The sequence below is a fragment of the Arachis hypogaea genome, chromosome 1, assembly GCF_003086295.3.
Source record: "Arachis hypogaea cultivar Tifrunner chromosome 1, arahy.Tifrunner.gnm2.J5K5, whole genome shotgun sequence".
NCBI lineage: Eukaryota > Viridiplantae > Streptophyta > Magnoliopsida > Fabales > Fabaceae > Arachis > Arachis hypogaea.
Genome location: NC_092036.1, coordinates 106814375 through 106827032, shown reverse-complemented (window position 1 = coordinate 106827032; position 12658 = coordinate 106814375).

Below are 12658 nucleotides of genomic sequence, written 5' to 3'. Positions count from 1 at the left end.
TTTTGGCAGTTCTGCACAATCGCCAGTGTTTTCGAAACTTGGGGAGGCTTATCATATCATATCACGCTGGAAAACAACTTATTTGCATGCCACTAACGAGAAACAATTAAATCACACTTATTGGACCCCTTTTTAAATAAATAAATCACAGCTCGATCGGGATGTGAAAACTCGAGGAATTAATAGTGCACCACGCACTATACACTATATATTGAACACTGATATTATTGTTTATATTACTACCTAGTAGCCACTTTACACTTGTATAGCAAGCAAAAGAGACATGCATTTAATTTAACACTAAAAGAAAAAAAGGAAGCAAGAAGCACATCCTTAATTTTGTCAGCTTTTATGTATGTTTATTTGTTCCCATGCCACTTGCTATGTGATTTTGTTTTCGGATAATGCTGCTGTGCATGTATATTTGATTATTTGCAATTAATTTCAGGAGAGTGCTAAGAGAACAATAATTATCTTGAACAATATGAACAATCATCAATCAAATACAAGTACATTACACCTTAATTTAATGCTATTCGTTAAATTTATTCTTTTAACCCTATTAATTCACATTATTCACACATTGTTCAAGAATGTTATTAGTTATCTGTACTTTTCCTTAATTTCAAAGTGATGAGTTGGAGAAGATACCATATGTCAACGAGACCAACATTGCCAAGATTTTCATACACCCCATTTAAATTGTTCCATTTGGTGCGTTTTTGCAATAAAAAAAAAGAAGATAATGACAAATCAACAGAACGGATTAATTACTAGATAAACTCATGCATGTTGTATATTTGAAAGGATATGCTCATCTCTAGTAATATATAGTTTAGGGGCTAAAATAATGCCAATATGTTTGTTTCATAAGAGGAAGATAAAATATTAATTATCCACTAATGGAAGGTGTGATTGACATATCTCACATCAGAATCATATCAATTGCAACACTTGACGATGAATACGATTATTTAGTGAAATGGAAAGGACCAAGTTGTAAAATTGATAAAATTTGGGTTGTTGCTATATACTAGGAATAGTTTAGTGATCGATGTTTGTAACTTTAGGCCATAACATAAATTATTGATCCATAAAGAATATGTGAGATTATTAATTATGTATCTGATTGGGCACTATATACTGTTAGTAATGATCAAGTTGAAACAGTGGATTGCGATTTTTCCATGTTGCATGTTACTCTAATGGTTGGACGGCAGAATCATACTAATCTCAGTGCTGTCTGTTACTGTTTGTCACGTGTGACATTGTCTCGCACGTGCACTACACTGCACATGGATCTGGTTGGTGGGTAAATGAATAATATTCATTCCCCCTGTCAGTTTTCATCAAATTAAATAACTAAATTTAGTTTGCAGCAGGTAAAAAGTGGTTACTTTTTTTTAGATATTGAAAAAGATTTGGTGTAATGCTTTAATACTAGAAGTTAAAGTGTGTGTTTGGATTTCAGTTTGCAAACGAGAGTTTGCATAAAAATGATTTTGCAAACTTGTTTTTGATGAAAAGTAAGTTTGTGTTAATGTGATTTATGTTTGGCAATTTTTATATCAAAATTGATTGTAGTAAAATAAATGTTGTTTGGGTTATACTATTTAAAATTACTTTTAGATGAAAAATTACTAAAAGAGACATCAATTAAAATAATTTTTTATATTATTCTATTATTTTTATTTTAAATATTTGAATATATCTTATTAATTTATTTTATAATAAAATTAATATTTACTTATTAATTCATTGTTATTCATTATTCTATTAAAAAAATATAAATTTTAGATATATATATATATATATATATATATATATATATATATATATATATATATATATATATATATATATAAGAGTATTTAATCAAATATGTTACCTTTTTATACCATACTCTCAATAATTTTATTTTTATAAGACTTTTTTGACATCCAACATTCATAATTTTATTAATACTTATGAATATTTTTTATTTAGTTTGTCTTTTTTGATGAGATCAATAATCTATATTATAAAAAAAGTTACAATAAAATATAATATATGAAAATTATAATTATAAATTTTACATAGTCGAATAAAAAATAAAAAATTTCAGCCAAAACAAAAATAAAGTATAATAAAATATAAAACGAGAATTCATGTATAAAATTCATAAGAACAATATATATAAAACCAACAATATATATCATATGAATAAAAAAAAATATAATAAAAGAGAAAAAATAAAATTCATATGAACAATATATATCAACAATATATATCAACAATATAAATACAGGGTATAAAAAAAATAAAATTTATATGAACAAGAAATAAAAAAAATATCATAAAAAAATTAATAACATACCTGAGAGATGAGAGATTACAATACTGAAAAATAATATAAAAAAGGTCAATAATAAAAATAAGTAAAAAATAAAAAAGGACAAAGTCAAATAAAAATAAAAAAGACACCTTACATATTAAACATAAAGATCAGTAAAGGATAAAAAAAATTCATATGAACTAAAAAATAATAAGAAATAAAAATATAAAAAAGAGTACTATACATTTTATAATGTTAAACAAGAAGAAAAGATTTTATAATTTATTTTAGTTCTATGAGTACTATTTAATTTAATATATTTTGGACTATAAATTTTTATTATTTATGACTCTTTTATTACTTATAATTACTATATAATAAAAACAAATAAAGTACAATAAAAATAAAAGACAAAAATAAAAAAAAATTATACAAACATAGTATATAATAATTACAACTAACAATATATATCATATGAACAAAAAAATTATAATAAAAAGTAAATAAAATTTATATGAATATAATCAAATAAAAAAATAAAAAATTTTATACATAACATAAATATAGTACAATAAAGAATAGAAAAAATAATTTATATAAACAAAATATAATAAAAATTAATAAAAATAAAATTTATATCAACAATAGTTGTCATATAAATAAAAAATAAAAATATAACAATAGAAAATTAAAAAAATAACATCAGAACACTAAAAAAATAATATAAAAAATATTTATCATATAAATAAAAAATATAATAAAAAACATAAAAATTAAAATATGAAAGAAAGAACTAAAAAATATTAAAAAGAAAATTAAAATCTTTACCTTGGCAGTGATAGAAATAAATCTGAAAAAGAGTTTGATAAAAAAAATTTCTGTAACAAAGAACATAAAGAATATAGAGAGAACTACTACTGTGTGAAATTATGTGGTTATAGACATCCTTTTTATAGAAGAAAGGAAGGGTACAATTGGTAGATATGAAATAGATTTGTTACTTAACTCTTGCAATGGTCATTAATTTTCCTAACGTGAACGCAGAAGCTTGAATTTTTAGCTTCTCATGAACGTACGTTCACAGGTGAAAGCAATTATGGGTTAGGGGTTCCAAAAAATTGCCAAACATAATAATGTAGCGTTCAAGACGTTCAAACGAGCTTTTTTGTTCCTCAACGTGAATCCCAAACACACCCAAAGGTGTTTTGTAAAATTTGGTTGATAATGAATTCTGTTTTTAAATATTTATAAAGACAATATATAAATAGATGGCAGATTTGGTTTTTAAATATTTATAAAGCAATACACAAAATGCGTATTGTATTATTTAAATATTAAAGCTATAATACATAGATTGTATATTGTCAATACATAAATTGCATATTGTGAGGACACAGACTGTGTATTGTGAATACACATGTTACGTATTGTCATTTCTTGAATAAAAGATTATAACTAGAGTATTATAAAAGAAGGAACGGTATTAGGTTGATTGAGTGTGAGAGTGCTTTATTTTCTTGAGAATGTAAGAGTATAAAAATGAATAGAGGTATTAGTTTGAAAATATATTATAATGGTCAATTTTTTTGCCAAACATCTGAGAGTGTGAGTTTTGTATGTGAAAATCTATGTGATACTGTTATTTCTTTTCTTTTGCAATAACATATGAGGAATTTAAGAGTATACTTTATTAATGTGTTGATAATTAAGTATTAAAGAGAGTTATAAATATTCTTTATAGACAGGCTGTTTTAGTGATTGGTAGTTTCGTTCAATTTTAAATAATGCATGTGATTGACGAAGCAAGTATGCAAGAGATGTTTTCAATCTACCAACAAACACGGACACAAGTGTCCGTTATTGAGTTGTATGTTGAGTTTGAAGAATTAGTTGATGTTGATTTACTGAAGGCTAACATTGACTGGACAGTTTATAACACTAAAAGTGAAAAGAATTTTAAGAGCACTTACTATATTGTTGGTCTAACTGAAGAAGTGGGTGAAGATGATATAATAGTTGAGTCTAACGTTGCAGATGTGGCAAATACACTGGCGAGCCAACATCCATCTGGAGAGTCTTCTTTCATGCACACTTTGGATCTAGACGCTATGAATGCACCAGAATTTTCTGAGTATGACAATTCAGGTAAGTAGTTTTATTATTATTATTATTATTATTATTATTATTATTGAATCATAAAGCAATAGTTAAAATTATTTCTTGCTGTTATTGCTGTAGATCCTGTTATTGTTACGTACAATGAATTTGTTGTTGGCATGGAATTCAATTCTAAAGAGACTATTATTGCAGCAATTAAAAATTATACCATTTGCAAAGGAGTGGATTATTGGGTGTGTGAATTTGAGCCAACTACTTTTTATGCTAAGTGTGTACAATACGAAACAAGTTATGATTGGCCTATTGGCTAGTCCTATTAAGAGAAAATTTTGTTGGGTTATAAAGCGATACAATGGTAGTCACACATGCACCAGAACTATAATTTCTCAAGATCATGCCAAGTTAAATTCAGACATGATTGCAGAGGTGATAAAGCCATTAGTTGAAACTGATCAATCTTTGAAAGTAAAATTTGTGATTGTTGAATTGCAGTCAAAATTCAATTATACGACAAGTTACTGCAAAGCATGACTCACTAAACAAAAGGCAATTGCGAACCTTTGTGGTGATTGGAAAGCTTCTTATGAAGCTTTGTCGTCGTGATTTGAAGCAATGGTACAAAAAGATCTATCAGTAGCAGTCAAGATCAAAACTGCACCAGCATACCAAGGAGATGAGGTAGTCCAGGATGCTAGGATACTGACGTGGATATTTTGGAACTTTTATCCTTGCATCAGAACATTTAGGAGCTGCAAACCAATCCTACAAGTAGATGGTACACATCTGTACGAAAAATATAAAGCAGCTCTATTAGTTGCAGTTTTTTAGGATGGCAATGACAATATTGTACCTCTTGCATTTGCCGTTGTTGAGGGTGAGACTTCTGATGTATAACACTTCTTTCTTACTCATTTGCGCATACATGTAGTGACTCGAAATGGTATTGGCCTTATCTTTGATCGATACGACTCTATTACCTCAGTAATAACTCGTAGTAATGGATCATGGGAGCCTCCAAGAGCTATCCGAATGTTTTGTGTTAGACACATAGCATCCAACTTCTTGACGAATTTCAAGGCACCATATTTGTAGAAGCTGATAGTCAATATGGGTACATAAATTACTGTGAAATAATGGCGTATTTATTTTTACAAGGCACATAGCATCCATTTTATTGTATTTGTTTTCTTGGTTATTTATAGGCTATTGTAGGACTGTGCGTGAATTTAATGTGCAATATGTAAGATTGCATGAGCGTGGTGAGACTTATACGCGATGGCTCGATCAAATCCCACTACAGTAATTTATTTTGGCATTTGATAATGGATATCATTGGAGTCATATGACCACAAACCTAGTAGAGTGCGTCAATGGAGTTTTAAAGGGAGCACGAAATCTTCCTATCACATGTATGGTTACTGTGGTTGTGGCTATGAAACATAACCAGTTAAATGCAGGTGAGCCCCATATACATCATTATACCATTGTATATGCTCTTCATATGTTTGATAGTGCACTACAGGATCACCAACCAGAATGGAGGTCAAACAGTTTGTCCATCTCATAATGTATGCATAATACTCATCTCTCTAATCTTTGTTATTTGGTCCAGTTTATCGATGTATTGATGTATTCACAGTTGATTTTGTGCCTCTGAAACTTGTACTTATTTCAGATTATCGACCTTCTTTTTATACTGCTGTCATGTAGGACATTTTATTAATTATTGAAGTTTGACCTCACGGTGGGACTATATTAAAGTTAAATGAAATTTTTTTGGATTCAAATAGAATACTTTAAATTTAAGGACCAAAACAGAATTTCACCCAAATGTAAAGGATTAATTTAATATTTTTCTCTAATTAAAAAGGACATCGTTCAAGAACCAACATTAACATAGTTGGGGGCTTGCACCTAAAACGACATTGTAAAATTAGAAAAAATCACAACTTTGATTTGAAATCAAAGAAGAAGAAAAAAGGAAATGTATAATTTTAAATTATAGATTTAATTAATTTGTGCCTTAAAAACATATTTTAAAAATATAATAGTAAAATTTTTTAATATTTTTATGTATTCAATACATAAAAAATATAAAAAAAAATTTTACAATAATTTTTATAAATATTTTATTTTATGGTATATTTAACCTATATTTTTAGAGCAAAAATTAACAAAATCTTTAAATTATTTTAAATTTGTATTACGGTTATTGGCAAGTATCAACTAGTTATAGTTTTTTTTTTAATAGTATAGCATTTGAATTCGATTTTAATACGAAGTCTATATTAAAAAGAGTTAAAAAATTTAAATAACAAATAAATTCACTTGATGAGATTGTTTATAATCACCCAATTTTTAAAAATATAAAAAATCACACTAGTTCTTATAAGTATTATATTAAATTGCTTTAATTTTTTTTTAGTTTATGGGTATATATTTATAAATAAATTTAATATTTAATGAAACATAAATTAGATTGTAAAAACAATTATACTGTAAATTTTTTGTAATTTTTAATTTAAACAATAATATATTATTGCATGATACAAGTGGCACTGACAAAATTTTAAATTTACTTTTAACTTATAACACTTTATTTTTATCCATAACATTTATAAACTCATATTTGTGTTATTCATAAGTTCATACATATTACATCTAAAGTTAAAGTTACATAATATAACGATCCATATTTTTTAAAATATAAATATAAATAAATTATAATTTTGTTTTATTAATTGAAACTTTTTATTTTTAAAAATTAATTTACTAAAATAATTAAATTAATTTATAATTATTAAAATTTAAATTAATTATAATTTATTCTATTAATTTAAGTTATTTATTAAAAATTATTTTAATAAGTAAAATTAAACTTATTATTATTATTATTAATTAAGTTCCTTGTCCATTGGGCCGAAGCCATCCATTAAGGAACAAAGGAAAAAGAAAATGGAAAACGTGGCTTTAATATATATATATATATATAACCTTGACACCTCATGAAGCCTAACTGCCTAAACCACCACACATCTTCATTTAACACTATCAACCCCTAATCAATCTTCCTTTTCTCTCCATTCATTACCAAGTTGAGCTTAAAAAGAAAATAAAAGAAAGGAAGAGAACCCGAGATAGAAGAACGTGATTTCATGGCAATTCCGCGCTTCTGAGTTCGATTTTTTATAATCCATAACTCTAATAAAAAATTTAATCCGATAAAAGTGTTCGTATCTTTTTTCTGTACACATTGACGTCACTTTTGTTCGGTAGAAGTTGACGATAATATAGTTCCCCTTTTCTTTGAGTTCGACCAATTGGAGTTTTACGAAGCACAGACAATTTCTGACATCTTCTTCTTCGTCATCTCGGTCAGAAAATTTTTTTCGAGACTTCTGTTGTTTTAATTTTGTACGGAAGTAGGGTTTAGTAATTTTATAAAAATTAAATATGAATTTGACAAGTAAATATTGGTTTGATTAATTATTGTTTGGGTTTGATTAAGTTTATGTTAAAATTTTGTTGAATTATTGTTGTTACTTGTGAATTGTGGTTTGGCCAAGAAGAACGGTCCAACTGAGATTATTTTGATGATCGAGAGATTAAATGAAAAGCGGTGAAGAATCGATAATAATAAAACTTAAAAATTGACCTAAAATTCAAGCTGAAAACTTGAAGAATTTTGGAAGTGGGCAGTCTTTGGTAAAGTTATAATAAGGAAAAATAAGATTTATATTTGAGATTAAAATAGTAATTTAATAAAAATTGAAGTTAGTTTTGTAATTATATATGTTTTGGGATATTTTGGGTAATAATTATGAAGTTCAAGAATAAAATGGGTATTTTATAAAAGATGTAAGGTTATTTTAGTAATTATATTATATGTAAGAGTATTTTAATAAATTAAAAATATATTAGAATAAAAATATAAAATGTTTTAGAAAGTTTAAATAATGATTTATAAAAGTTTAATAATAAAGTTTAAGTTATAAGTTTTGAGTAATAAAGAAAATTATTATTATTGTTATTAATTTATTAAAGTTATTATTAATGTATTTTTGAAATATATTATACGTTAGTAATTTGTACTATAACAGAATAGAAGAGTTAAAGAGTAACTTATTTAAAAGCTGCAGAAAGACGAACTTAAGTTGAGAATATTATGATTTACTCTTCATAAAACATCTAGGAAGAGATGAGGGAAGATTGTGAAGATAATTTCTGGTATTAAAAGAAGGAAAAGAAAAGAAGAAGAAAATAAAAGATTAAAAGAATCTAAAGAATCTCTGCCATAGGAGAGCAGAGAGCAAGGATAAAAGAAATGAAAGAAGAACGAAATGAAAAGGAGATAAGCAGAGATATTGTTTGGCACTGAAAACAAGTTGAAATGATTGCTTACCTGCTGAAAACGAGCAGAGATATGGTGGTGAGTCCACTGAGATTTACTTTCCAGAGATACATCAGCCAATCCAGGAGATGGTCGCACCTGTAAGACGAAGATTGCTTATATAGGTTATCAATACATTCATTGGCTAAAGAGAGCCTCACCTGCCGCGGCGGAGCTCGAAACAAAATTTTGGGGGGAGGGGGGTCGTAAAAGTAGAAGAACTATTTACAGGTGTTGATATTGTAGAAGTTATATGTTCTCCTTTTTTAATATTAGCCTTCTTCTTAAAAAATGCATCAATTCTTTGATTTTTCATCATTATTTTGTATAAAAATTTAAATATATATCATATAAAATATGTAAAAAAAGGTTAGAAGGATAAATATTAAAATTTATAATATTTATTAAATTTTTTTATCAATTTATACTAATACAATCATATCAATACTTATTGAATATTTTAATATTTTTTATGATATAAAAATTAAATTAAATAAATAGTAAAATATAAAATAATATTAAATTAAATAAATAAAAAATACCTAATTTTTTATATTTGAATTCAAAGACAAAGAGAGTGTTACTTGTTAAATAGAGAAGTAAAACAAAACAAAGCGTATTTTTATAATAAGAAGCAAAATAACAACATGTTTTGCATAATGAAAAGCAAAGCACCAAACAATGTATTTTTATAGTATTTTTATAATAATGATTTTTATTTTTTATTTTGTTAGATAATCTTTTTTTATTTTTATCTTTTTTGTTAGATAACTTTTTTATTTGATTTGATTATTAGATGATTTTTTTTATTTTTATCTTTTTTTGTTAAATCAAATCAAATCTAAAAAAATATCTAACAAATCAAAGTTGAATTGACGATGTTAGTGTTGCTCCAAAAAAGAGAAAAATCGAAATTAAAGTATTCTAGCGTGTAACAAAATCAAAATTGAAATAGGGACGGGGTAATAAGTTATACACACGTGGGTAATGATTTTTTTTATTTTTATTTTAATATTTTGATATGTTGTGAAGTCAACAAAGTCCCACTTGCCAAAAATTATTAGGTAACAAAAGCATGAGATAGGAATTAAACCTGGATACTTTAAATTATAATAAAGCATCTAAGCCAATTGAACTATTTTTTATTTTTTGATAAACTACTACTAATTTTTTTTATAAAAAGTTTGGGGAGCTATAGCCCCCTTGTCTGACTTAAGCTCCGCCACTGCTCACCTGTAAGACCGAGATTGCTTACAGAGGTTATGTTTGCATACATCGGCTCAAGAGAGTCGCACCTGTAAGAGAGAGGTTGCTTACAGAGGTTATGCCACTGGAAACCAAACTCAAACAAAGGTTGCTGAGTTATGTCGAGAGCGGGTCGAAATCGACAGATGAGCTCATTACCTGCACTAGGGATAGACATGCATCGTGCTTGTTTGCGCATATTTGTTCATGAGTGTATTTTCTGTGATTGTGGGTGTGTTGAATGATTGTTTGAATTATGTGTTCTATAATTGTTAAATCAGATTGTACTTTATTGACTGTTGTTGCTAACCAAGTATATATAAAATAAATGTAACTATACACCCTGACCCTACTAAAAACTCCCCAGTACTTACCCCCTATTTCCACCCCCTTTCAGCTACAGGTGCGAAAGTTTAGTGCGGAGCTACAGAAGTATAGAAGATTATGTTTATAAGTTGAGTTGCTAGAGTTTATTTTTTCTCATCGTTTATTCTTTTAGTTTTTAGATGGGTAGGACTTGTAATTGAGATTCTTTGACTAAGTCTATGTATATAAAGCTATGTGGATATATATACTTTTGTGATTAAGCGATTTAAAATAAAGTCTCATTTTATTTTTTTAATTAAAATTTCAGTTCGTATTTACGAAGGCTCAATATTAAATAAAGATAGTATTGAATAAAAAGATTTGAAAGTAAGTAACGTCTGAACTTTTGGTATGATCATGAGGTACTAGAAGTTAGGGTGTTACACATAACATCTATATTTATATTCAACTAACATCCAAAATTACATTAATGTATTTTATTTGTTATATCAGGCATGAGTTTTGATTGTTAGTTCTTTTTTTTTTCCCAGGGGACAAACCAACCTATTGGTGTCAAGGAGCTATAGTCTGAGGAGGGAATGTGCTTCGGCACATTAGAAGATCTTCGTGCATATTATTATCGACATGCGACAAGAACTGGTTTTGTTATTAAAAAAAGAACAACTGGTTGAAAAAAAAAACGGTGAAAAAAGTATCTTTTAATCAGACTTTGCATTATAATAAAGATGGTTACTGCACATCTCGTGTAAAGGCACTCAAGAGAAAGAAAATAGTGTCCTCTACAAACTACAGAATTCATTGCTATGTAGCATTAGAAGGATGACTGGGCAGTGGAGGATTTCTCATTTAGAGTTATCCAACACACATACATTTAGAATTGGTTTGGTAAAACTTTTTGAAGAGGAACTAGTGCTTTTTAAAAGCACAAACACCTCGTTTTATGTTCGGAATATTAAAAACTCATGTACTTATACTTGCTGCTTTTAAAAGTTAGAGGTGCTTTTAAAAGTGTCTAACGGAAAACTTTTTAAAATTGGCTTGTGCTTATTAAAATTAAAAAATCTAATATAACCCAATATAATAATAAATATCCAAAATTATCCTTATTAATTATTAGTACCAAAAAAGATAATTATTCTTTATTATATATATTTCTATTATGGTCTTTTTTACTTTTAAAAGCTATTTTATCAAATACAAGTAATTATGGTGCTTGTGCTTATCGAAAGCCATTTTTAGTTTGATTTTATCAAACACAAGTACTGTAACTTTTAAAAAGTTGGTTTTTAAAAGATAGTTTTGATAAGCTATTTTCGAAAAGTAAAAGTTTTACTAAACCAAGCCTTAATCCAATCTATTTGGCATGTTTCCAACAAACCGACAGCTAAGTATGCATGTGATGGACCTAATACAGCTAAACGATGAAGCTAACATTAGACCAAATAAGACATACCAAGCACTAGTCAAAGCCATTACAAAAAAATGCAAAATATCATCAGATTTACTAACAAAATAACGAAAATAATCCGTCGGTAATATACTTAGTGGCGAATTTTCCATCGAAACCAATCCGATGGTATAACACTCGCGGGATTCTTTGTCTAAAAACTATTGAATTACCGATGAAAAAATTCTGCTGGTAATTTTGGTGCTCCACTATTTTCTTTTCTGCCTAATTACTTAGGGGTGAGCACGGGTTGGTTTGGTTCGGGTTCAAGGTGAAATTAGAACCGAACCGATCAAAATGTAATTGGTTCGGTTTGGTTCGAATTTGTATTTTTTTGTGTATGTACCCGAACCAAACCAAACCGATTAAGAACGGATTGGTTCGGTTCGGGTAATTGGGTACCCGATGATTTTGAAATTCATAAAAAAAATCAAATTTTATCTTAAAAATTCAACAAGTACAATAAACATGTAACATAAATATAAATAATCTAAACATGTTAAACACCAAATACATTAAAAACTAAACTCATTGAAATCCAAACATATTAATAGTGAATAATCTCACTAAAAGCCACTAAAAATCATATATATTTTTATTTTTTATTTAATTAATATATGATCGAGTTCACGGGTTGGTTTGGGTTCCGAACCCCCAGAACTGATACCCGACCCAATTACTAACAAAGACAATTGGTTTAGTTCGGGTTGGACCCGATTACCTGTTGGTTTCAGAACCAATTTAATTGGTTTGGTTCGGGTTCGGACAGGTAATTGGGTATCCGCTACTCGTGCTCATCCCTATAATTACCGTCGGC